We start from the raw sequence: 26,297 nt of genomic DNA, 5'->3' as shown, positions 1-26,297 counted from the left end.
GCTTTTCCCTTCTCATTTTTAAAATATTGACAAGAAGGCCTATATTGCAGAACTCTTATGAGAATTTATGTAATGAGCCTAGACTTTTGCAAGTATTCAAGAAATAGCAATTTCTTTCCAGCCTCCTCACCCTCAAGTTTCCTTATCTGTTGCAAAAATTAAATGTACAAAAGCACATTTTGCAAAGGACTTTTAATAATGCTGTGCCTAAGAAATGGCAGTTCAATGTCTTTCTCCAATGCATTAGTAATCCAATGAGCATTAAAATGACAGAAGCTCTGAGGAAATGTCCTGGTTGATAGTAAAGAGGAGAATAGTCCCAATTAGGGAGAAAAAAATTTATTAAAAATATATTGAATGGTTAATATATGTTCATGGAAAAAAATGTTAAAAGAACAAAAAAAAAGAAGTCACCCAGTTTCCACTGTAACTCTGTCACACTAATCACCTTCCCAGAGGCAAATTTGGCTATTTTATGTACATACTTTAATATTCTTTTTGATATTCTTTTTTAATGTGTGTTGATAGCACATTATACATAGTGACCTTTAACTTTCGCTTCCAATATATTTTGGAAATATTCCTGTATTTACTCTTTTCAATGGTACATGGTACTTCATTTTACAGATGTGTCATAACCTGTTTAAAAGTTCACTTCCTAATGGACATTTAATGCATTTCTAAACTGTTATTACAAAAAATGCAGGAATATGTTATCTAGTATGAAAAAAATTTTGCAGCAGTAAAATTACATTGGTAGACACATAATTGCTGTATAAAAGCAGATAAGCACTGATATTCTGTGCAAATATTGATAAATTATATCAATAGGCATTCTACCAATTTATTTTTCCTCTAGCAGTTTTTAAGAGAGAACTTCCCACACCCTTGCTAAAGCATATACAAGTTGTTTTATGTTCTTTTTTTTTGGCATGGGCAGGTGCCAGGAATTGAACCTGGGTCTCTGGCATGGCAGGTGAGAATTCTGCCGCTGAGCCACTGTGGCCCGCCCTATGTTCATTTTACTTTAAAAATTCATATTTCTATTGCAAGAAATGGATGGAACATTTTTGCCTAAGTTTAAGAGTTAGTTACTTTCATTCTCCTGTGAATTTCCTATTTATGCATTTGTCCACTTTAATATTGAGTTATTGGCCATTTTATTACTAATATGTTGAGGTTGTTAATGTATTAAGAAAAATTATTTGTTCAGATTGATTGAGAAATAATTTCCTCACATTATTCTTTGTCTTTTTGACATAGTTTGTTCTTTTCCCAGTGTCATCACTATGTCTTTCTATAAATTTTGGTTTTGTATCATACTAGAAAAGCCTCCCACATTCTGTAATTATAAAACAAAAATCTCCCATATTTTCTTCTCCCATAAAATTTCCCCAAAGCATGCACAGCTATAAGGGAGATTTTATTCTTGGTGGTCATGCATCCACTTATAATTTGGTAATTCTTTTATTAAAGAAAGAAGAAAATGGCCAACCAGTAGTCTCTACCAAGAGCATTAATATACACACTTAATCAGTAAATGTAATATTACATTAGGATTTTTTTTTATAGCTAAAGCCTACTGTGCCATGTGCCAACATTAAAGGTAAATTTCCTAATGTTTGGTGGTTTGCTAAAATGTATCACAGGTTTTCAGTTTACAGTAGCACAAATATTTATAATCTCTCCTTCCTGAGAACCCATTGCAATGATGCTATCATAGTTTTTTTTTGTAAAGTGCAAACTCACAATAACAAAGGGAATGTGAGTAGTGCATCAGGAGATTAGAGCTCCAACTTTCTGGAAGATGGAAAGACGAATCCAGGGAGGGTGCTATCTTGCCAAACAGAAACGTGGAGAGATTCAGGACCCTTTTCCAAGTTTGTGCAGTTTGATAATGGGTATAATGAACTGCAAAGTACATCTCAAATAATTTGTTAGTACTAATAAACAAACTTTTAACAAGTTATCTTTTGCAACAAAGCATACTTGTAGTTGCCAAGATGATAACTTTGCTCCCACTTAGCTACATTCTTATATACTTTCTTGAACGGGAGAGATAATTACTGTTTTATAGATCTGCGGAGATCCCTTGGCATACCAATAAGAGTAGTTTACAGGCAATTATCATCTATTACTTTGCCAGTGTGTTAGTTTGCAAACCGCCAGAATGTGATATACCAGAACTGGGAGAGCTTTTAAAAAGGGAAATTTAATAAGTTATGAGTTTACAGTTCTAAGCCTATAAAAATGTCCAAACTAAGGCACCCAGGAAAAGATACCTTAATTCAAGGAAGACTGATGAGTCAGGAACACTTTTATCAGATGTGTAGTCACACGGCTCTTATCTGCTGGTCCCTTGCTGCTGGGCTCTGTTGCTTTAGCCTCTGTTCCTGTGGGGGCACCTCACTTTGTTTCTCTGGGGTTTGATTTAATCTCTTAGCTTCCCTTGGCTCTCTCCAGGTTCTGGCTTGCTTAACATCTCATGGAAACATCTGCTGGTTCCAAGCATCTCCAAGCATTTGTGTCTCTTTTCTCCAAGTTTTGGCATCTGTGTCAGCTCTGCTCTAAAGTTTCTGCTGGCTCTGTCATTTCAGTCATTTCTGACTCTCCAAAATGTTTCCTCTTTTAAAGGATTCCAGTAAACTAATCAGGACCCACCTGGAGTGGGTGGAGTCACATTTCCATCTAATCAAAAGATCACACCCACAATTGGGCATGTTGCATCTCTGTGGAGATAATCTTCTCAAAAGTTTCTACCTACAGTATTGAATCAGCAGTAAAACAAAGAGCTTCCTTCACAAGTTTGAATCAAGATTAAAACATGGCTTTCTGGGGTACATAATATTTTCAAACTGGCACAGCCAGACAAGAGAAAAATGTGAGAACAAATATTCTTAATGTTCTACCTAATGTGATCAGCTGCTTTTTATTTTTTCATCCTGTCTCATGCTGGTGGTGAGAGGCTTGTTTCCTGAGTTACTGGGCTCCAGGGATGCAACATGGAACATTTTTCTTTTGAGGTTCTCTATAGTCACACAAAAAAACTTCAGGTAATACCATTCAGGGTTCTATAACTTTATGTATAAATTAGTGGGACTGGCAAGTGAGAAATAGGTTATCCTTCAGAGATGAAACCTAAACTATCAAGAATTTTAAAGCAAAGTTAGAAAAAAAAAGTTGGTGTGAAATAGGAGAGAGGGCCTTGTGTAAACCAATTAACTTTTCTATCTTCCCCTGGGTTTGGTGTTTCCTCCAGAAACAGGTTAATGGCCATTTAACAGTGGGAAAGGCCACTGAATGGGATCATCTGTTTCCCAAACTTTAAACCACAGGGAGTGGTTTTTACTGAAGGGGCAATACATAGTGAAAAACACAATATAAAAGTTAATGAGCTGAGGAATTTTTTTTATCTACCTGGGAAATAACTGCCTGGGAAAGCACTGATAGTATGAGGAAAAGGAACAATTTAAATCTCCTAATCTTGGGAATACCATGTTGAATTCTCTGCTGCTTTTGATGGGATATTAAATTTCAGCTCAAAAACTAAATAGTTCCCACCCTCAAGATCTTCTTTTAGCTTATGTTTCTATGACTTGAAAGAAGATAATAATCCCTCCCTAGGTTTAAACTGTTTAATTTTAGAACGTCTTTCTTCCTAAGAATTTTGGGTGAGATAAAGTTGGGGTATTTAGAGGCACTGTGAGTTCACAGGAAGATTTGGAAGGTAGGGAGGAAGGAAAAATGAAAACTAAAACTAAAATATGGTGTGAGTAGTTGGCTCCTAAGTCCCATAAGTCTCACTGACATTCTAGCATCCTTACTGGCCACAGAATGTACCTTATGTCAAAGAAAAATATCTAACAGCATCAGTAACATGAAAGTTCCCTAGATCATTCTTTTGCAGTCTACATCAAGAATTTATTGGCTACAAAAACATGTTGTTGCATTGGGAAAGATGCTGTGAACTTTAGAGAAAATTGGGCTATTAGTCATTGGTCTGACCCATTAAATTCTACAGTGTGTGCATGTGTGCTTTATGTTAAAATATCCTGAAGGAGCCATATGACTCTGGGGAAAGAGATGCTCTCCATCTTTTCTGCCAAAGCAGACTGCCTGAGCCTGTATCTGTTCTCTGTTATACTAAGTCTCTTTCCGGGTAAATCAATCACTTTTTGCCTCTACAGTTCTCAAAGTTGTTGATCTAGTTTTTAGGTCAATTTCTCACTAGTTACCAGGGACATGCTCTGTTTTCTCCATCCTGACCCCTTCTCCATACCAATCTGTAAGGCTTACTTAATGAAATGATAGCAATCAAAAGTGTTTCACAGAGAATTCTCCTGGGTGGAATGGCTGGCTCTTTGGTATGGTTGATTTCATTCAGGTTATGTTTAATGGAGTGTCCATGGGGCTAGGAAAAAGAGAAATACTTCTCTTTACACAGCAGAGCCTGCATGTTTCTGAATAAAGAAAAAATATCCATTTGCAAATCCCAGTAAATGGGTTACTGGACTGAATAGATATACAAGGGGTAGAATGGAACCAGTGGGTCCAAAGTCTTTTCTTAGAGACTCTGGTAAAGTCTACTCTCTTCAATCGTATGTGAAATTAGGCTTCCTCTTCTAGCCACTGTAGGAAGAAAGTTATCTGCATCCCTTTCCTTTTTCCTTACTGTCTATTCCTGTTCAACTTCTTACAATCTAGCATTTATTCCCACTGCTTTACTTTAATGCTTTCCAAATCTAAGCCATGACCAATGACTTCTTTTCTCCCTTGTTCCTCATGTTTTGATGTCTGTATGGCCCTGACACCACTGCTGATTGAGTTAATCTATTCTCGGTCTAAAAGAGACTCTTCCTCCTACAATAATCTACATGATTTTAAGTTGAAAGTTGTGACTGAATGTTGTCTTTTCATGGAAATACTTTAGGTCAGATGTTCTAAAATGAGGTACCTGTACAAGATACACGTTTTCAAAGGAAATAATTAAAAACACCTTCAATGACTTTTAAGTACCTTACCCACATCAAGAGTCTAGAAAGTTCAGAATTGGAGAATAGAAGGGGGTTTGAGCCATGCAATTTTGGGGAGAGACGCTTATAATCTGTTAAATTTAATCCATCACAGTGGGTGAACAGAACTCAGCAGAAAAATACTGAAGAATTGCCTGATTTCCAAAAGTTGAAAATGGAGACTACCTAAGGATGAAGTCTGAGGAGAAATGCAGGGAAACCTGAGATGAGCAATCCCCAGTGAAGGAAATTCTCCAAAGGACCTACAAATGCATCCATAAAACAGATACAATTTAGGCATCTTCCAGGCTCAGAGATTCAATACTGGTTCATTAAAAGTTATCACTCACCTACCAGTTTTCTTTCCCTCTTTCCTCCTCTTGCTCCCTGTTCTCTATCCTGTAAAGGTCAGAACCTCCTTGATTCAGCTGGGACTGGAGATGAAGAAACACTAGGCAGAAAAAGAAGTTGCCAAGCATACCCTCTCCCCACAACCGACTGAAGAATTTCTAGCCTGTAGTAATTCTTAACTAGGAGAGGCAAAAGATATAACTTTGAAAAATATCAGAATATTGATATCGCAACGACTAAATTGAAACTAGGTTTTGTGTTTGTGGTAACCAGAAAACTCAAAGGAGTTTTCCAAGGGAAAGGATGTGTGCCACTGAAAAATTTAAATTAACATTGGGAGACAAAAGTGCTTTATGATTATATTCTACAAGTCATACTTGTCCAGTGTACTAAGTGCACACACTTAATGTGGGAAATTAGGAAATTTAAATAAACATAGACTTATTGTTAATTCCACTTAGCTTGGTTAATTGTCTTAAGTATTTCTTTATATACACACAAATAATTATACTATCCATACTGTTTTGTAAAATGCATTTTCCCTTAATAATATATCATGAATATATTTCCCAAAGTTCCAAAGAGAGCATTTGATCTTTTCCTTTTTATTTTTTCTATATACTTTATACTTGAACCTTAATACTTAATCATTAATACTCAATAGTAATTAATGACAATATGCCTAATTATTTTGTTATTAGCATTTTATTATTTCATGTTGAAATGTCTGTTAAATTGTTGCATCCCACTGTGGGATGAATTACAAAGTGGGATGTCACTTTTTTATAATCCTCCCCTTTTAGTGTGAGTGGAACTGGTGAGTGTGATGAGTCATCACAAAATGGAGATTCCAGGTGAGCCTCCCCTGATCAGCAGAGTCCTTTCAAAACAGAGCTTTCTTCTGGATGATGGTAGAATGAAAAGTCAGAGAAATCCCACACTGTGAAAGATTCAACATACCCCTGCAGGCTTTAAAGATGGAGGGGGCTATGCAGCATCCAGGAGAGCAGCCCCTAGCTGGCTGCCAGCAAGGAAACAGGAAACTCAATCCTATAGTCAAAACCCTGTAGGATCTGAATTCTGCTAACAACTTTAACATGCTTGGAAGCAGATTCTGGCCAAAAATCTCCTGTGAAAAACGCAGGGTAGTCAACACACAGATTTTTGACCTTTTGAGACCCTAAGCTGAGAACCCAGTAGGCCTTGCATTCTGATTTACAGAATTGTGAGCTAACAAATGGGTCAAGCCACCGAGTTTATTAGTTTGTTATTACAGTGTATACTCTCTAATACACTCTCCCTGAAAAAGTAGCTTGTAAATTACTTAAGAGGGACTGTCTTGTTCACCATCATAATCCCAGTGCTAACTAAGCACAGTGCTTAATAAATTTGCATTTTCAACAATTATTTATGGATGAATTTCATGGAATTGTTGTGGGGTTAAAATAGATACTATGCTGGTTATAAACTGTAGGTTTATATATAAATGTGACATTATTTTCATCTAGTTCCAGAGGACACATAGGTTTTGCCTTGGAATTCAAGTCTTTGAACCAGCAATGGCATCCTGGAATCCCAGCCTGACCCTGACCTGGCTCAATGGGAAAGCAGCTGTGATGCACCCCTTTGGGGTAGAAGAGCAGGGAGATAACAGCACTCATTATTAAGCCAGAATCCTTGCATTCTATCCATGCAATCATGTAAACTTTAAAAGCTAAGCTTATGGGTGCAGAACTCGCTCTTCTACCGTGGAAGAACTAGACACAAGGTGGAGAATGACTGCGACAGCCATTCCTGGGTTCAAGTGACCAGAGAAGGCCCTATGTGTTATAGGGAAGATCAGAATGAAAAAGTGGAGAAAATACTGTAAGGAAGTCGGGGTGAGTGTGCTCAGTCACTGCTACCCCTGAGGCTGAGGGGAGCACACTCCCACTTCCACTGCAAGCTGGGGAGCTTAACCCTCTCAGTCCCACTGCCTGGAATTCCCCTGTGGGAACCCAAGAGCCAGAAGACTTATTATATCCACACACAGAGATCTTGCTGAGGTGCCTAGTGCCTACCCCCATTTCCAAGGCAGGCCCCGTGAGCACCTGGTTTTGGGGGAGTTTGAGGGCCCTACCATTGGGAGGAGAGGAGACACAGATCCATGCTGATCCTATAATAGGCCATTAAGAGAAACACTATGTGTTCTGCCTCTTTCCTTTCTCCTTGGAGGCCTAGAGCACCCACTGTGCTGAAGAGCAGAGAGGAGGGCATGAGGGTGGGAGCTGACTTGAAACACCAAATGCCTTTTCCCCACCCCTTGAAGCCCACGGGTGAACACCACTTTGGGTCTTGCTGGCTGGTGTAAAACAGGGCACTCCTGGGTAGGCTGCTAACTGGGGAAGTTGAACCTCTTAGTTCCACAGACCGTGGTCTTTCCACAGAGGAGCCAGGGAATCGCCAGACCCACGGTGCCCACAAACCAGGTCGTGGCCAAGATACACAGAGCCCAACCCCACACCAGGAGCTGGTGGCTTCCAGTGTGCCCAGAGGCCTGTGATCTTGACGGATCCTTGCTTGGTTTGGTCCCTGCCCAGAGGACTGCTGTGGTCTGGGAGAGGCGGGGTTGTGGTACAGAGGTGGCCCTAGAGCTCCATTCTGCTGGAAAGACAGGGAAAAGTGGAGTCTGGAAAAACCGCTTTTCTGTCCAGCCTCTCATAAACTTCTGAAGAGGGTGGTAGCCTCGGCCTTGGTTGGCTGGGAATTACTGACAAACCAAGTGCCAAAGGAGGTCCTTCAATGAAAACCCAAGTAACTATAAAATCTTAGATGACCTAAGGAAATCCACATTCAAATAACTTTATCAAGATAATCAAATGCCAAGAAACCAACCAAAATCACAACCCACATGAAAGAGAACAAAGATACGGCCAATTCAAATGACCAATTCAAAAAGCTGGAAGAGACACAGAGTTTGGAGCAGCTAATCAAGATTTGAAAATTTGGAACAATAAATCTCCTAAATAGCTTCAATGAGTTGGCTAGAGGGAGGAAGGATATCAAGAAGATACTAGATTTTAAAAAGTAATAAAAAATTAGTAAATAATGAGGGCAGAAAGGGGTGAAAAAATTGGGTAGATTGAAATACTAGTGGTCAAAGAGAGGGGGGGTAAAGGGTATTGGATATGTGAGTTTTTCCTTTTTTCTTTTCTGGAATGATGCAAACATTCTAAAAATGATCATCGTGATGAATACACAACTATGTGATGATAATGTGAGCCACTGATTGTATACTTTGGATGGACTGTATGTGTGGGAAGATAGCTCATTGAAAATATTTATAAAAAAGAATTTTAAAGAATAAATAGAAAAATAGCAGATCTTACAGAAATGATACTGTTGATCAAATTAAAAATATACTAGAGACACACAACAGCAGATTTGAAGAGATAGAAGAAACAATATGCTAATTAGAGCAATTGAATTCGAATGAGCAAAAGACCAAATGGTGAAGAAGATTGAAAAATGTGGATCTCAGGCAAATGAAACGCACAAATATAAGAATTATTGGTGTCCCGAAAGAAGAAGAGTAAAAGCTAGGATTGTTTGAAGAGATAGTTGGGGAAAACTTCCCAAACCATATAAAAGTTATAAATATGCAAATCAAAAAGCCCAATAAAGTCCAAGTAGACTAAATCCAGATAATCACTTCTAGACACATACTAACCAGACTGTCAAATTCTGAAGAGAAGGAGAGTGTCCTGAAAACAGCAAGAGCAAAGCAATTTACCACACAGAAAGGAAACCACATACGACTAAGCACTGACTGCTCATCGGGTTTCTCACCATTGAGGTGAGAAGAATGGTATGATACACTTAAATTTCTGAAAGAGGAAAATTGCCAGCCAAGAATTCTTATTACAGCAAAGCTGTCCTTCAAAAGGGGGGAAGAATTTAAAATTTTCACAGTTAAAACAAATGCTGAGAGATTTTGTTAACAAGAGACCTGCCCTGCAAGAGATACTAAAAGATGCTCTGTCTGCTGAAAAACAATGTTGGAGAGACAAGTCAGTAGGGGGGTACAGAATGGAAATTGTATTAGTAAAGGTAACTTAAAGCATAAAAAGAGAGAAAAAAGATCTAACAAGTAAAAACTAAAGGATAGGGATCAAGAACTGCCTTTACAGTAATTGCTTGGAATGTTAGTAGATTAAATTCCCCAGTCAAAAGAAACAGGCAGAATGGGTTTAAAAAAATATGATCCATCTATATGTTGTTTATAAAGACTCCTCTTAGACCCAAAGATACAAACAAGTTGAAAGTGAAAGAATAAAAGATATTCCACATAAGAGGAAACCAAAAGAAAGCTGAGGTATCTACACTAATATCAGACAAATAGACATTAAATGCAAAAAGTCATAAGAGATAAGGAAGGACACAATATTTTAATAAAAGGAGTAATTCACCAAGAAGAAATAATATCAAAAATGTTTATGCACCCAATCAAGGTGCTGCAAAGTAATGCAGTAAACACTGGCAAAACTGAGGGAAACAATAAATGTTTCTACAGTAATAGTGGGAGACTTCAGTACACCGCTATCTTCAATGGTTAGAACAAGACAAAGGAGCAATAAGGAAATAGAGAACCTAAACAGTATGATAAATGAACTAGAGCTAACAGGTATATAGATTGTTACACCCCCCAAAACCAGAATATACATTCTTTTCAAATGCTCATGGAACATTCTCCAGCGGAGCATATGCTAGGGGTACAAAACAGGTCTAAATAAGTTAAAAAAAGATTGAAATTATTCAAAGCCCTTTCTCTGATCATAGTGGAATGAAGCTAGAAATCAAAAACCACTGAAGAACTGGAACTTTCACAAATATACAGAGGTTAAAGAACACATTCTTAACCAGCGAGTCAAAGAAGAAATTGCAAGAGAAATCAGTAAATATCTGGAGACAAATGAAAATGAGAATACAACATAGCAAAACCCATGGGATGTAGCAAAGGTGATGCTGAGATGGAAATTTATAGCTCCAAACACCTACGTTAAAAAGGAAGAAAGGGCTGAACTAGGACAGACTAGTCTTTTCTATTAGTGGTGCTGGGAGAATTGGATATCCAGATCCACAGGAATGAAAGAGGATCCCTACCTCAGACTCTGTACAAAAATTAACCCAAGATAGATCAAAGACCTAAATATAAGATCCATAATTATAAAAGTCCTAGAAGAAAATGTACGGAAACGTCTTCAAGACCTAGTAATAGGAGGTAGCTTCTTAGATCCTATACACAAAGCACAAGCAACTAAAGAAAAAAGTAGATAAATGGAAAACCCCAAGGTTGAACACTCCTGTCCTTCAAAGGCCTTTGTCAAAGGGTAAAGAGACAGCCAACCCAATGGGAGAGAATATTTACTAGTCATATTTGATAGAGGTTTGATATCCAGTATATATAACAAAATTCTACAACTCAATAATAAAAGGACAACAAATCTATTATAAAATGGGGAAAACATATGAATAGACATTTTTCCAAAGAGGAAATACAAATGGCTTAAAATCACATAAAAAGGTGTTCATCTTCATTAGCTATTAGGCAAATGCAAATCAAAACCACAAGGAGATATCATCTCACACCTGTAAGAACGGCCACTATTAAAAAGGAAACTACAAATGTTGGACAGGATTTGGAGAAATAGGAGCACATTCATTACTGGCGGGAATGTAAAATGGTATAGCCACTGTGAAACACAGTTTTGTGGTTCCTCAGAAAATGAACTACTGAGTTGTTCTATGACCCAGCAATTCAGCTACTCGGTTTATACCCAAATCTGAAGGCAGGACACAAGTAGATATTTTCACACTGATGTTTACAATGGCATTATTCTCAATAGTCAAAAGATGGAAACAATCTAAGTGTCCATCAACAGATGAGTGGATAATATGTGTGTGTGTGTGTGTGTGTGTGTGTACACACGATGGAATAGTACGCAGCAGTGAGAAGGAATAACCTCCTGAAGCATGTGACAGCATGGATGAACCTTGAGCACATATTGCCAGATGAAATAAGTCAGACACAGAAGGAAAATATATTTCACTAATATGAACAACTAAAGTATGTAAACTCAGTCTTAAAATATTGCTTATAAAGTACTTAGAAATAGAAGCTAGAAAAGGGGGAGCGGTTTTACTTAATATGTACAGGATGGTTAATGAGATTAAATTTAAAAGTGTGGGAATGGAGGGGGTGCAAAGGTAATTCAGTAGTAGAATTCTCACTTGCCATGCGGGAAATTCCCAGTCCATGCACTTCCCAACAAACAAGCAAGCAAACAAAACAAAAAATCAACAAATGGTGCTGCAATAACAGGATACTCACATGGAAAAATAATGAAATGTGACTCCGCCACAAAAGCATACCTAAAAAAGAGTGTGGGAATGGATAGAGGTGATGTTAGCTTCTTATTGTGATTATGTATTATAATACCATATAGTAGGTGAATTTGGTTGAAAGGGGCTGTTAGAGTCATGTATGTCACTGATTAGCACTACAGATATAAGTTTTTGTATAAGCTACAAATATACCACTCTTGTACAAAGAGTTAATAATAGAGGGGTATATGGGGAAAAATTACCCTAGTGAAAGCTATAGATAATAGTTAACAGTAATACCTTAATACTCTTTCATTAATAGTAACAGGTTTACCAATACTAGGGGGGTCAATAATGAATGGGGATAAGGCATATAGGGTGGTTGGCATTTTCTTTTTTGGTGTTTATGTGATATTTTTCTTTTTGCAGCAAAGAAAATGGTCTAAAATTGAATGTGACGATGGCACAAGATTTTTATGAGACGTATACTTTGGATGGAGTGTGAATATATCTCAATAAAATCTGTAGATTTTTCAAAAAAAAACCCTGCAAAATTAGGCTTAGGAATATGAAAAAAAAAGTAGGATTGTATTTCATCTTTATCTAAGGTTGCTGTGTAGTAAATGGGAAGCAAAATTCACTTGGGAGCAATTTTTCAGACCCAGAATGCCAATATGCAGGCTTCCTTGGATATAGAATTATCAAAGTTTGATGCTTTTCTTTTACATGCTGACATTAAGCATTCTTTTTTCATGAAACGTAAAAGTGAACATTATAAAATGTATATAAAATGATAGGACTGTTTCAATCATGACTAAAATATTGTGCAGATTTTGAGTGATTTGACAGACAAAAAATTGGTAGGCGCTGTTCAATTGTGCCTTGATACTCGTCTCAGATATGAAAATCTTTATTTTTATATGACTTATGTTAAATCATAACTCAAAAGTGCCCATATGTGTCTTTATTTTACATTGACATTTTCCCAGATATTTGGGATATTTCACTCAGAATGTTCACAGGTCTCAGTGAATACCACATTTTATCTGGAAAAGGGAGACAGAAGAGAAGGAAAAAGAAGAACCTAAATAAAAAAATTTAAATTTCTTCATTGTAGTTCCCAAATGCAGCTAACTAATTGGATTAATCAGTAAAAAGAAATGCAGCCCAACTGCTTGAATTTCTAGGATGGGTGTTATTGCATTTTACCTGTCATTTGGAATTCATTTTTAATTTCTACATTAAATCATAGAATGCATGCAATGAATGTCCCTGAAATAAAACATTCTGTAAACTTAATCTGTATGAATGCTTTATCTATTGTACAACTTTTCCTGTTTCCTTTGATTTTATAGCTACATGAAGTAAATTTTGATGATACGGTTGGAAACATACACTGATAAATCCTAAGACCTACAGAGTTATAGTTCAGTGTTCACCAGCTGGTGCTGATAAAACACAGTGAGAATTTAAAAAGTGTGGAAATATACATTTATGACAAATGGATAAGCGTACATTAATAGGCAGTGTTCTTTATTTTTTATTTAAATGATCAATACCCTGTACTTTTCCAAAAAAGGAAAGACATCTAATGATTACATAATATGTGAAAGATGATTTAGTGCACAATGTATGCAGCTTAAATTTTTAAGCAACTCTGAGGTAAGGCATTATTATTCCTATTTTAAAGAAAATGAATATGTAACTGAGAGAGACTGAGTATTCAGTGTCTGGGGGGAAAATGTTATTTTCCTCAATCTTGAAATTCTTGTAAAGGAGATTTTTTTTTCCAACTTCCATGAAGGGAGACTATAGGGTAGAAACATATAGGCCTTAGGTTCCCTAAATTTGCTGTATTTTTTCATCATCTGGGGAATCTTTAAAAAAACTGATGCTTGAATTCCACCCAGAAAAAATGATTTTGGCCTGGTCTGTGTTCTGGATGTCAAAAGCTTTAAAAGTTCACTAGGTGATTTCAATATGCAGGAAAGATTGGGGAAAAACTATGCTTCTAACCTTGCCCCTTATCATTCTCCCACATGATAGGGAAGTAGATATTTTTTTTTTTTTTTTTTTTTACATGGGCAGGCACTGGGAATCGAACCCAGGTCCTCTGGCAGGGCAGGCAAGCGTTCTTGCCTGCTCAGCCACCGTGACCCAGGAATTAGATAATTTGACCGTTGAGAACCTGTCATTCATTGAGCAAACATGTAAAAGGTCAACTTTTTATTTTACCATCTGTCTCTAGGATTTTAAGAAGGATTTCCAGACACTATGCCAGCAGCTGTCTTGCAGGGCTCATCTAATTAGGCCTTTGCTACCTCATGTGTACTTTTTTTAAGCCAAGATTCAAAGAGATGAATTGGCAAGTCTTGCTCTTTAGGGTTGATTGCCTTCAGATTGGTGCTGGAATAAGTAGATCTAAATCCCATTTCTCCAGAAGGCAACTGCCTTGTTCATATGTGAAGGTGATTCTTTGATTTGTTATTTGTATTTATGCACTATTTCTTAGAGTCCAAGAAGAAAGGAAGGCTGAGCTGTTGGTGCCCCAGACTTGCAGTATACAGATGCTCACTTGGCCAGCAGACCATAAAAATAATCCTGAAGTTGTCGTAGTCAGAAAATTACCAACTATTAGAGCCAAACCTTTGACAGGGTCATGAAAGCTGGAAAATGTCATATGAACATCTTCAGTAAAGGCTTGTAGGCTCAGATATAGCAAAAGGACTGGCATTAAGGAGAAATGGAGTTATTGAGATCTAGTTCTATCTCCTCTAAATGCAAGTAAACCCTACAGCTATTGAGAGAGACACAGAGACATGGAGAGCATTCTATCACTAGAAATCAAATTTCCTAAAGATTAAAGAGGAAGGGGATGAGTTTGAAAGCCAGAGGCAAGTTTAGGTCTTATAGTCAAAACATTAGGAATATGAAAAAAAAAATGAAAAAAAATTTGCAGGTTGAGCTGAAAAATAAGAGGGACTCAATTTAGATAATGCTTAGAATTATAGAGATCTCCACAGTTATAAAAAGGGGAATATGTACATATGTGTTTGTGTATGTAGTTTTGATACACCTGTATACATAAATACCCATATATCAAACAATTTAAATATTCTAGCAATTATATACAACATTTACATATGCTAACATACATATTATAATGTATGTATGAAACATGCATCCATACATACACACACTAATGCTTACACACACATAGAACCTTGTTGTTAATAATGATCATACCAGGAAAAACAGGAATATTTTAGTTTTGCCTGGTTCAGGAATGGTGACTAAGGACAAATGGAATGTAAATGAAGGCAAGAGGAAAATCCTAGAAAGCAAACCACAACAATTCCCAAAATAAAGTAAAATATTAAGAGGAATCTTCAAGACTGCAGATAAGGAGTTACTTACAAAAGCAATCCACAGAAAAGTCATTGAACACAGGGAAAACTATGCTAGCTGCTTACACATTGGTATACGTGAGAGAGAATGACTTAGAAGGTTAGCAGAGAATTCGTTTGGCATAATTAATTATGTTTCAAAGTCATGTAGTTACTGAAGATTGTTAAGCTACTATAGCACATATCATGAGAGAACATACTAGAAACTTTTAGGGTTGAGTCTTTAATAAAAGGTATGATGATGAGGTGCCAAAGGGGTGTCAGACAGGACAATATCTCAAGATCACACATAGATTACATGTTAGACTTATGAAAGGTACATTTTAGGTGTGATTTCTTGTTTGTAGATTTGTTTGAACAGTGACTTGCTCATTATTGGATATGGAACACAATGAAATCTGGACAAGTTTCTTAGGAGTATAAATGTCTGGGTTTGAAGGAGTAAGGACAATAATTTAGACAATATGATGTTTCAGAAATATCACCCCTATATGTTACAGAGAAAGACCTGGAGATATTTGGGGAGCAAGTAAAAATTTTATAAGTCAGCTGAGCTTTCTTGAAATGAATCATTGGACAATAGAGGAAAATGACCACACAGGCTTATAGCTGTAGTATACCATGGGATAGAAATAAATTTCTGTGCTTGCTATTAAAGTCGCTCCTTACTCAAAATTCTAACAAAAAGCAATATTTTGAGAAGGTCATTTGATGTAGGAATGATAATCTTCTCTGGGGATCTAAAATCAAAGACGGGGAAGGGGTTTGGAATCCTTCACTGTTACTTCAGATCAAGATTTATTGAGAATGATTTTGACACAGTTTTTGGACACATAACAGGGTCTCAAATATTTCTGAAATGTTGCAACAGCGAAGGTAATTATCCTAAAATGCCTAGACTTCTAAAACTTGTAATTGTATGAGAAAAAATAAGCAAAAGATTTGTGAATGTCTACCCATTCACATTTCACATATTTTGCACTATGAAATATGAAATGTGAAAATATTATTCCGATGAAATGGTCTCCCTCCTATGAAGCAATCATATATCTGTTTGAAATCTCTCCAGAATATTTTATTTCCTTTGGCTTATAATGAATATCTGGTCCATTGACTTCCTCTCTTCCTTATATTTCCATTCTCTATGAATATCTGCTTCTGAATGAGTATTAATTTTATAACAGCATTTAACTCAAACTTTAGCAAATTTCGCATCCTTCTGTCTAAAAAAACTCAAATGCCAAACTTTAAGGCAACGTGATAGCCAATTTTATTAACAGAGCTAAGAGCCTGAATTGTACTAGAATCTATTACTGCCAATCTACAGTGCATGGTTAAATCTGCAGGGCATGTTTAAAATTTTAAAGGGTTCCGTTATGATTTAAAGATTTCCTATAGAATCTGTCTCCAGGAATGGCTTTGTTTCATTCAGTCACTCAATTTCATATGCTCTCAAAATGCCTTTTAGTTCTCTGACCTCTCTGTCAGAGAGATTCAGGTATCCTACTATTTGAGCATAAGTTTAATTCTATTTGGAAGTCTTTTCCTAAGCACAAAACCATTCATGCTTCGATATGCCTACCTTTCAATATCAAACATTCACCACAACCCTATCCCCACTGGTTGCAAGTAGTTTGGGGGTTTGCTATTTAACTATTTCAAACTCACTTTTCCCATCAGCTACGCTTATTTACTGAAATGTCTTTAAAACTTTCAATTAAATTGATTCAGTTAATTCAATAAATTTTCAGTAGCTGGGCAGTTGTACAAAAATACTTAAAATGATTTGGGGATATAGGAGATCTGAGAAGAATGTACTGTGTGGAACTGTGATATGCTTTTTGAAGGGCCAGCGTTTTATATTCTTATTTAATCAAATTAAAAGGCATTTTATCCCTGTTAAGAGCAAAGTACCCATTCCCATTTAATTCCAAATAGCTGAATTATTTCACAATAGGCATCAGATCTTAGCTAATTAAAACTTGGAAGACCTTCTTGAGTGCAACAGCTCCAGAGCAAGTGCCATGCCTGAGGGCTAAAATTGTTCCAACTTTTCTATAAAACTCAACTAAGAAATCTCTTCAGTAGCAAATAATGGAATAAAAGGTCAGTTACTGAAAAACAAATGAATTATTCCCTGTGTAACTAATTTCCCAGCCCATGTAATTAGTTATTCCTACTAAATAATGATTAAAGAAATTTTGATAGGATTCATCTAAGGGGCAGAGACATAGGAAAGTAAGAAAACAATGCAGCGATAACTTTCTGAAATTACCTTTTGGATATTGATTCAACTTGCATCAGTGCCACACTTTGTAAGGCTAATACTGAGTGACCTAAACTCATTTCTTTCACCCACCTCCTTTTGTTCACTGATACTAATCAGATAATAATGACCAAAAGACAAATAGCAATATAGAAAAATATGGGAGACTTGATTAATTTTCAAATGGGATGAACAGGCCTAAAATAATTGGGAATAAACTAACTTTCGGATGGTTTGACTGAGTTAATCTACACTGTATTACCTACACTACACTATTCTAGATCAAAATATTAGTATGGAGTATATCAATTATAGGTATAGAAGAATGTAATTTTTTTTCAGTATCCTATTTGAAAGGAGATTTGTTAATAAAATAACCTGACAACACATAGCTTTGGTAATATTTTGGCAATATCAATCAAAAGCTTTGAGATTTGTATATCATTTGCTTCAAAATTCACTTTCTAAAATGAATCATAAAGGAATAGTCAAGAATGTTTCCAAGGATCTGACTATAAAGACATCCACTGTATCATTATTTGTAATAGCAAAAAATTGGAAACAGTTCAAATGTTCAAAAAAAGCCAATTAAGAAAGAAAACTAGGCTACGTCCATATCAGTGAATACTCTATGTGCATTAAAAGTAATGTGCTAAATCAGCAGACGCTAAAATATTTTTGATAAATACTTGGAAGAAAAACAGGCACCTTGCTCTGCTTCCATTATGGGTAAGTGTGCATGTCATATTCTACAATCAGGGAAAAAAGGCACTTTAAACCTTGACATAAGCAAAAACACAAAGGGAACATCATGGTCATCTGTCTAGTTCTTGTCCCCAACATAAAAGAAACCTTAAATCTGTCAGTTACTAACTCCCCTATAATTTTGCAAAGCTGATATCTGCAGATATGTGAAAAGCCTTTGTGTACATAACAATGATGTGATAAAATTGCTTTTTCTCAGTGAGGAACAAAACATCTGTGAAGTTAGGGAATAAGGTATGATACATATTTCTTTAAAATTCCTGTTGTATTTTTTAATCTGTTCAGTCAGGCCTTCTGAAGTCTATCTCTTATAAACCTTTATCGTAAATTTCTTTTCTTTCTAAATGCTTCTATCCCTGAATCTTTCTTTGTTAAATATGAAAATATCTTATACCAAATGACCAGAACATTTAACTGCATGTATCAGTATTTCATTCTTTCTTTGCAATTAATATTTTGTTTTATTGATATACCATGTTTTGCTTATCCATTCATCAATTCATGGGTATTTGAATTGGCTCCATTTTGGCTTTTATGAAGAATGCATCTATGTATAATGTGCAAGGTTTTGTGTAGGCATGTCTTTTTAATTGTCTTGGGTATACCTAGAAATGAAATTGCTGAGACAAATGGTAACACTATGTTTAACTTTTGAATTTCCCATAGTAGCTGCATCATTTTACATTCCCACCAGTAGTGTATGAAGTTTCAATCTCTCTGCATCCTAGCCAACATTTGTCATTGTATGTTAATTTTTTTTTATTAGAGCCATTATAGGAGTTGTGAAGTGGTACCACATTGCAGTTTTGATTGACATTTTCTAATGGTTAATGATATTGAGTATCTTTTCATGTAATTATTGACTAGGTGCTGCATATTCTTTGGAGAAAAGCCTAGTCAAATCCTTTGGCCATTTTTAAATGCAATTATTTCATCTTTTATTGTTGAGTAGTAAGAATTTTTTATATAATCCAAATACTACACCATGTAAGATATATGGTTGAAAATAACCATCTCCCTTTTTTGTGTCCTGTCATTTCACTTTGTTTGAGTTGGCTTATTGAACATAAAGTTTTAAGTTCAATTTATGTATTTTCTTTTGTTGCTTTTATTTTGGTATCCTATCAATGAAACCTTTCATTGCCTACTTTGCCGTCACAAAGATTTACTCCTATGGGTTTTCTCTAAGAATTTCATAGCTTCAGCTATTTCATTTAGTTCTTTGATCCACCTTGAGTTAATTTTTGTATAGGATGCAAGATAATCCAAATTGGACCCAATGAATTGGTTTAAATTCATTCTTCTGCATGTAGATACCCAACTGTGCTGGCATCTTTGTTGAAAACACTATTCCTTCTCTCTGCATGGTCTTGGGATTCTTCTCAAAATGCGATTGCCTGAATATGTAAGGGGGTATTTCTGTGTTTTCAGTTCTATTCCATTGATCTATATATCCATCCTTATGCCAATATTACAAAATCACAATTGTTGTAGTTTACTAGTAAGATTGAAGTCAGGAAGTGTGACTTTCTTCTTCTTTTCAGCAATGTTTTGAGTATTCTGGGGTCCAAATGTCCATAAATAAGAAAATGAACCAATAATGGTGTATTCATACAAGGGAACAAAATAAAAACAAATTACTTATGCATTTATGAATATGAATGAATTTTTAAAACATTGTTTTGAACAAAGAAGCCAGATATAAAAGAGTAGCATCCCATGTATATTCAATTTTCAAGGAATGGCAAAACAAATGTAGTATGATAAAAATTGGAACACTGGTTGTTTCTGGGGAGATATAGATTGTCTGGAGAGTGTCAGAAGGAAATTCTCTGAGCCAGTTTGAATGTAGACTACACAGATAAACACATTCTTGAAAACTCTTTTGATTCCTGGTGACTGCCCATGGGGGAAAAAAAAAAACCTTTGAAAGGTATACTTAAAGACATGGACATATCATTCTATGAAAGTATCCTTTAATAAATAAGTAATTTCTCACAGTTACATATTATGGAATATAAAACATAACAAGCTGGGCTTGTTTGGAGCTGTTATATAACCCTTAAAAGGACATGCTCTTTTAATCCGTTCCTATGGGTGTAGACCTACTGTGGGTGGGAACTTTTGGTTAGGTTATTTCAATTGAGATGTGACCCTGTCCATTCAAGGTGGGTCTTAATCCTTTTACCAGAATCCTTTATGAGAGGATAAAAGAGATGAACTTGAGAGAGCTCAGAGAGAAACACCCAGAGAAGTTTGGAGAGAGCTTACAGAGAAAAAACCCCACAGGTGCTAAGGTAGAACCCACAGAAGCTCAAAGAGGAGGCGACTGGAACCATATGCTAAAAGCAATGAGACCCAGGAGCGAAGGGCCAGCAGATGTTGGCCTGTGCCTTGCTAGTTGACAGAGGATCCCAGGATACCGGTAACCTGTTTTCAGAGAATGTATCGTCCTGTGATGCCTTAATTGGGACATTTTCATGGTTTTAAAACTGCAAACTTGTAAGCTAATATATCCCATTATAAAAGCTAACCCATTTCTGACATATTGCATTGCAGCAACTTTAGCAAACTGAAACTGATTTTGGTACTGAGAAGTACAGTGCTGAAATATGCAAATACCAAAAATGCTGGAACAGCTGTATTAAAAGTTAGGGGAAGATTATGGAGCTTAATAGAAAAAAGTTCTTTGACGAGACTGTTGGTAGAAATATGGGCACTAAAAGTACATCCATTGAAGCCTTAAACAGAAATAATAATTGTATCATTGCAAGCTAGAAGAAAGGCAACCCTTGTTTTAAAGTGCTAGAAAATGTGGTAAAATTGAGTCCTGTTGTCAGATGGAAGGCAGAATTTGAAGGTGATAAGGTTGGATATTTGACTGAATGTGAATATTGCAGCCTGGCTTGTTCTTGCAGCTTATAGTAAAATGTCACAGGAAATGGATAAGCTGAGAACTGAACTCTTGAGTAAAAAAGAACCAGAAATCAATGGTTTGGAAAATTCTGGGCTTCCATAAAGTGAGACTCTAGAGGCTAGTGCCCCATGTGAGGGTTTAACCAAATATGGAACCAGTCAACCATTTCAGTAGAAGTAAGGATTGGAAATGCAGTTATCAGCAAGGATTTGTGGAAAGTCCTATTGTACGACAGTTGGGACCCCTGTGTGCTGCATAACATGCAAAACTGAAGAGTTTTTGCAAGATCTATATGAACAGGACCACTGCCAGCCTGGTCTAAAAGGGACAGATTGAAGGAAAAATGAGGTCTGGAGCCAAGAAACCTTAGGCCAGGGGAGCAGACCCATCCATGCATGTGGAAAAGGTGAGCTTGCCCCAGAGTTTTCACAGGTCTGGACCTTCCTCCCCTTTGTTGAGGATGAGAACTGCCACCCCAGGTTTCAGAGAGGGTGGCACACATTCCCTGGGGGTTGGGGAGAGTCTGGCTACCACCCCACTGTTCTAAGGGGATGGGGCTTGTTTCCTGGAGATGGCAGAGTCCAGCTCCTACCCAGATGCTTGAAGAGGGTGGGGCCAATAACATGGCATCTTCTCAATCTCTGGAGATGCTGGAGCCCTCACCCCAGTGTTTGGAAAGGACAAGGCCACTGTGCAAGCCCTTAAAAAGGGTGGGACTGCCTCTCTCTCAAGCCCTGAGGATAAATGGCATTCTATAGATGGTTTTCAGACATTGAAATCTAATGAAGTCTGCCTTGGGGACTGTTTGCGACCTTTGACCCCTGTTTTCCTTCCAATTTCTCCCTATGGAAATGGATCATTTATCCTATGACTGTCCCTCCTTTTATATTAGAAGCAGATAACGTATTCTAAGTTTCATAGCTAGAGGAGAATTTTGCCTTAAGACAGATCATACTTGTAACTTATTTTAATGAAATTTTGTACTTAGTATTGTTACTGAAATGATTTAAGATTTTTGGAAATTGACGAGATGAATGTACTTTGTATATGGAAAGAACATGTGTTTTTGGGATCCGGGGGGTAGAGCATGCTGGTTTGAAGATGTTATGTACCCCAGAAAAGGCCATTTTTTCTTTTCTTTTCTTTTTTTTTTTTTTACATGGGCAGGCACCAGGAAGTGAACCTGGGTCTCAGGCATGGCAGGCGAGAACTCTGCCAATGCATCACCATCACATGTCCCAGCCATGTTCTTTTAATACATTCCTGTGGGTGTAGACCTATTGTGGGTGGGACCTTTTGGCTAGGTTATTTCAACTAAGATGTGACCCAGCCCATTCAAGGTGGGCTTTAATCCTTTTACTAGAATTCTTTATAAGAGGATAAAAGAGAGATGAAATTGAGAGAGCTCCGAGAGAAACACCCAGAGAAGTTTGGAGAGAGCTTACAGAGAAAAAAGCCCCACAGGTGCTAAGGTAGAACCCACAGAAGCTCAAAGAGGAGGCGACTGGAACCATATGCTAAAAGCAATGAGACCCAGGAGCGAAGGGCCAGCAGATATTGGCCTGTGCCTTGCTAGTTGACAGAGGATCCCAGGATGCCGGTAACCTGTTTTCAGAGAATGTATCGTCCTGTGATGCCTTAATTGGGACATTTTCATGGTTTTAAAACTGCAAACTTGTAAGCTAATATATCCCATTATAAAAGCTAACCCATTTCTGACATATTGCATTGCAGCAACTTTAGCAAACTGAAACTGATTTTGGTACTGAGAAGTACAGTGCTGAAATATGCAAATACCAAAAATGCTGGAACAGCTGTATTAAAGGTTAGGGGAAGATTATGGAGCTTAATAGAAAAAAGTTCTTTGACGAGACTGTTGGTAGAAATATGGGCACTAAAAGTACATCCATTGAAGCCTTAAACAGAAATAATAATTGTATCATTGCAAGCTAGAAGAAAGGCAACCCTTGTTTTAAAGTGCTAGAAAATGTGGTAAAATTGAGTCCTGTTGTCAGATGGAAGGCAGAATTTGAAGGTGATAAGGTTGGATATTTGACTGAATGTGAATATTGCAGCCTGGCTTGTTCTTGCAGCTTATAGTAAAATGTCACAGGAAATGGATAAGCTGAGAACTGAACTCTTGAGTAAAAAAGAACCAGAAATCAATGGTTTGGAAAATTCTGGGCTTCCATAAAGTGAGACTCTAGAGGCTAGTGCCCCATGTGAGGGTTTAACCAAATATGGAACCAGTCAACCATTTCAGTAGAAGTAAGGATTGGAAATGCAGTTATCAGCAAGGATTTGTGGAAAGTCCTATTGTACGACAGTTGGGACCCCTGTGTGCTGCATAACATGCAAAACTGAAGAGTTTTTGCAAGATCTATATGAACAGGACCACTGCCAGCCTGGTCTAAAAGGGACAGATTGAAGGAAAAATGAGGTCTGGAGCCAAGAAACCTTAGGCCAGGGGAGCAGACCCATCCATGCATGTGGAAAAGGTGAGCTTGCCCCAGAGTTTTCACAGGTCTGGACCTTCCTCCCCTTTGTTGAGGATGAGAACTGCCACCCCAGGTTTCAGAGAGGGTGGCACACATTCCCTGGGGGTTGGGGAGAGTCTGGCTACCACCCCACTGTTCTAAGGGGATGGGGCTTGTTTCCTGGAGATGGCAGAGTCCAGCTCCTACCCAGATGCTTGAAGAGGGTGGGGCCAATAACATGGTGGTCTTCTCAATGTCTGGAGATGCTGGAGCCCTCACCCCAGTGTTTGGAAAGGACAAGGCCACTGTGCAAGCCCTTAAAAAGGGTGGGACTGCCTCTCTCTCAAGCCCTGAGGATAAATGGCATTCTATAGATGGTTTTCAGACATTGAAATCTAATGAAGTCTGCCTTGGGGACTGTTTGCGACCTTTGACCCCTGTTTTCCTTCCAATTTCTCCCTATGGAAATGGATCATTTATCCTCTGACTGTCCCTCCTTTTATATTAGAAGCAGATAACGTATTCTAAGTTTCATAGCTAGAGGAGAATTTTGCTTAAGACAGATCATACTTGTAACTTATTTTAATGAAATTTTGTACTTAGTATTGTTACTGAAACGATTTAAGATTTTTGGATATTGACAGGATGAATGTACTTTGTACATGGAAAGAACATGTGTTTTTGGGATCGGGGGGTAGAGCATGCTGGTTTGAAGATGTTATGTACCCCAGAAAAGGCCATTTTTTCTTTTCTTTTCTTTTTTTTTTTTTTACATGGGCAGGCACCAGGAAGTGAACCTGGGTCTCGGGCATGGCAGGCGAGAACTCTGCCAATGCATCACCATCACATGTCCCAGCCATGTTCTTTTAATACATTCCTGTGGGTGTAGACCTATTGTGGGTGGGACCTTTTGGTTAGGTTATTTCAACTAAGATGTGACCCAGCCCATTCAAGGTGGGCTTTAATCCTTTTACTAGAATTCTTTATAAGAGGATAAAAGAGAGATGAAATTGAGAGAGCTCCGAGAGAAACACCCAGAGAAGTTTGGAGAGAGCTTACAGAGAGAAAAGACCTGGAGATACTGAGAGAGGAGCCACAGAGCTCAGAGAAGAGAAAAGGAAACAGTCAATACAAACTATCTCTGAGGAGTCCCAGACTTTGGACTTATTAGACATATAGGTTAAATCAGCTATTATAAATATTTTCAAAGAACTAAAGGAAATTATGTCTAGAAAATTAATGGAAAGTATGAGATGTCTAACCAACTAATTAATATAATAAAGAGATAGAAGTGTTTTTTTAAAATAAAAGCAAATAGAAATTCTGGGATTCAAAACTATATTAATGGAAATTTAAAATGTACTAGGGTACACAACAGAAGATTTGAGCTGGCAGAAGAACTATAATCAGTGAACTTGAAGATACATTAGTTGAGAGTTACAGGTCTGAGGAACAGAAAGATAAAAGAATTCTGAAAAATGAACAGAGCCAAAGAGACCAGTGGGACACCATCAAGTACACCAACATATACATAATTGTGGTTCCAGAAGGAAAGGAAAGAGAGAAAGGAGCAGAAAGAATATTGAAGAGCTAATGGCCAAAAACGTCCTATATTTGATGACTGTGGTAGTTAGATTCAGTTGTCAACTTGGCCAAGTGAAGGTGCCTATTGCTGTGGACACGAGCCAATGGCGTGTGAACCTCATCTGTTCCTGATTACATCTGCAGTTGGCTAAGAGGCGTGCCTGCTGCAATGAATGGTGTTTGACTTAATTGGCTGGTGCTTAAATGAGAGAGCTCAACGTAGCACAGCCCAAGCAGCTCAGCATACCTCATCTTAGCACTCGCAGCTCAGCCCAGGCCTTTGGAGATGCAGAAAGGAATCACCCCAGGGAAAGTTGTTGGAACCCAGAGGCCTGGGGAGAAGACCAGCAGAGATTGCCCTGTGCCTTCCCACATAAGAAAGAACCTCAGTTGAAATTCAGCTGCCTTTCCTCTGAAGAACTATACATTAACTAAATAAATCCCATTATATTGAAAGCCAATCCGTCTCTGGTGTGTTGCATTCTGGCAGCTAGCAAACTAGAACAATGACCAACCTTCACACAAAGAAATAAAGAGCACCAGTAAGCTCACTGCTTAGGTGAGTGTAAAAGACAATATGAACATATTTTGTTTGTGTCTCTTTTCTTATCTACCTGAGTTAAAGGAAAACTATATAAAACAAATAATATGAAACTGTATTGAGGGGCTTATAATATATATAGATGTAGTTAATATGATAGCCCAAAGTAGGGCAGAGGGAATGGAACTGTGGTAGAGCAAAGTTCTTATACATTATTGAAATTAATTTGGTTTAATCAGAATAGATTATTTAAATTAAGATGCTAAATGTAATTCTCAGGACAATCACTAGGAAAATAACTAAGTAAAAATATGTAAGAAACAAAAAGGGAATTAAAATCATGCACTAGAAATATCTACTTAATAGAAGAAAATAATGGAAGAATAGAACAACAAAGAAATATAAAACATAGGAAAATATAGATATAAAACTTGACATGTCAGCAATTACATCAATTGCAAAAAGGATTAAACACTTTAATCAATGCCCAGAGTTTGGCAGAATGGATAAAAGCACTGGCCAAATATATGCTATACACAAGAGATACAGTTTTGGTTAAAATACACAAATAAGTTGGAAGCAAAAGGATGAATATATTCCATGCTAAAAGTAAC

The 26,297-nt window shown here is 37.1% G+C and overlaps 1 long non-coding RNA gene across 2 annotated transcripts in view; it reads left to right on the top strand.

The window, feature by feature from the left end:
• Nucleotides 1–26,297, top strand: part of LOC143646282 (uncharacterized) — a 169,580-nt gene that overhangs the window by 37,863 nt on the left and 105,420 nt on the right. The window contains exon 3 of one of the 2 annotated variants that reach the window (XR_013157444.1): nt 5,128–5,319. The exons of the other annotated variant lie outside the window; for it this stretch is intronic. This is a non-coding gene — a long non-coding RNA (uncharacterized LOC143646282). Of the gene's footprint in view, nt 1–5,127; nt 5,320–26,297 lie in introns of those variants that run through there. 2 annotated transcript variants of the gene reach the window in all.

The sequence above is a fragment of the Tamandua tetradactyla genome, chromosome 9 (genome assembly GCF_023851605.1).
Source record: "Tamandua tetradactyla isolate mTamTet1 chromosome 9, mTamTet1.pri, whole genome shotgun sequence".
NCBI classification, from domain to species: domain Eukaryota; kingdom Metazoa; phylum Chordata; class Mammalia; order Pilosa; family Myrmecophagidae; genus Tamandua; species Tamandua tetradactyla.
This window is presented reverse-complemented; position numbering and strand designations above follow the sequence as displayed.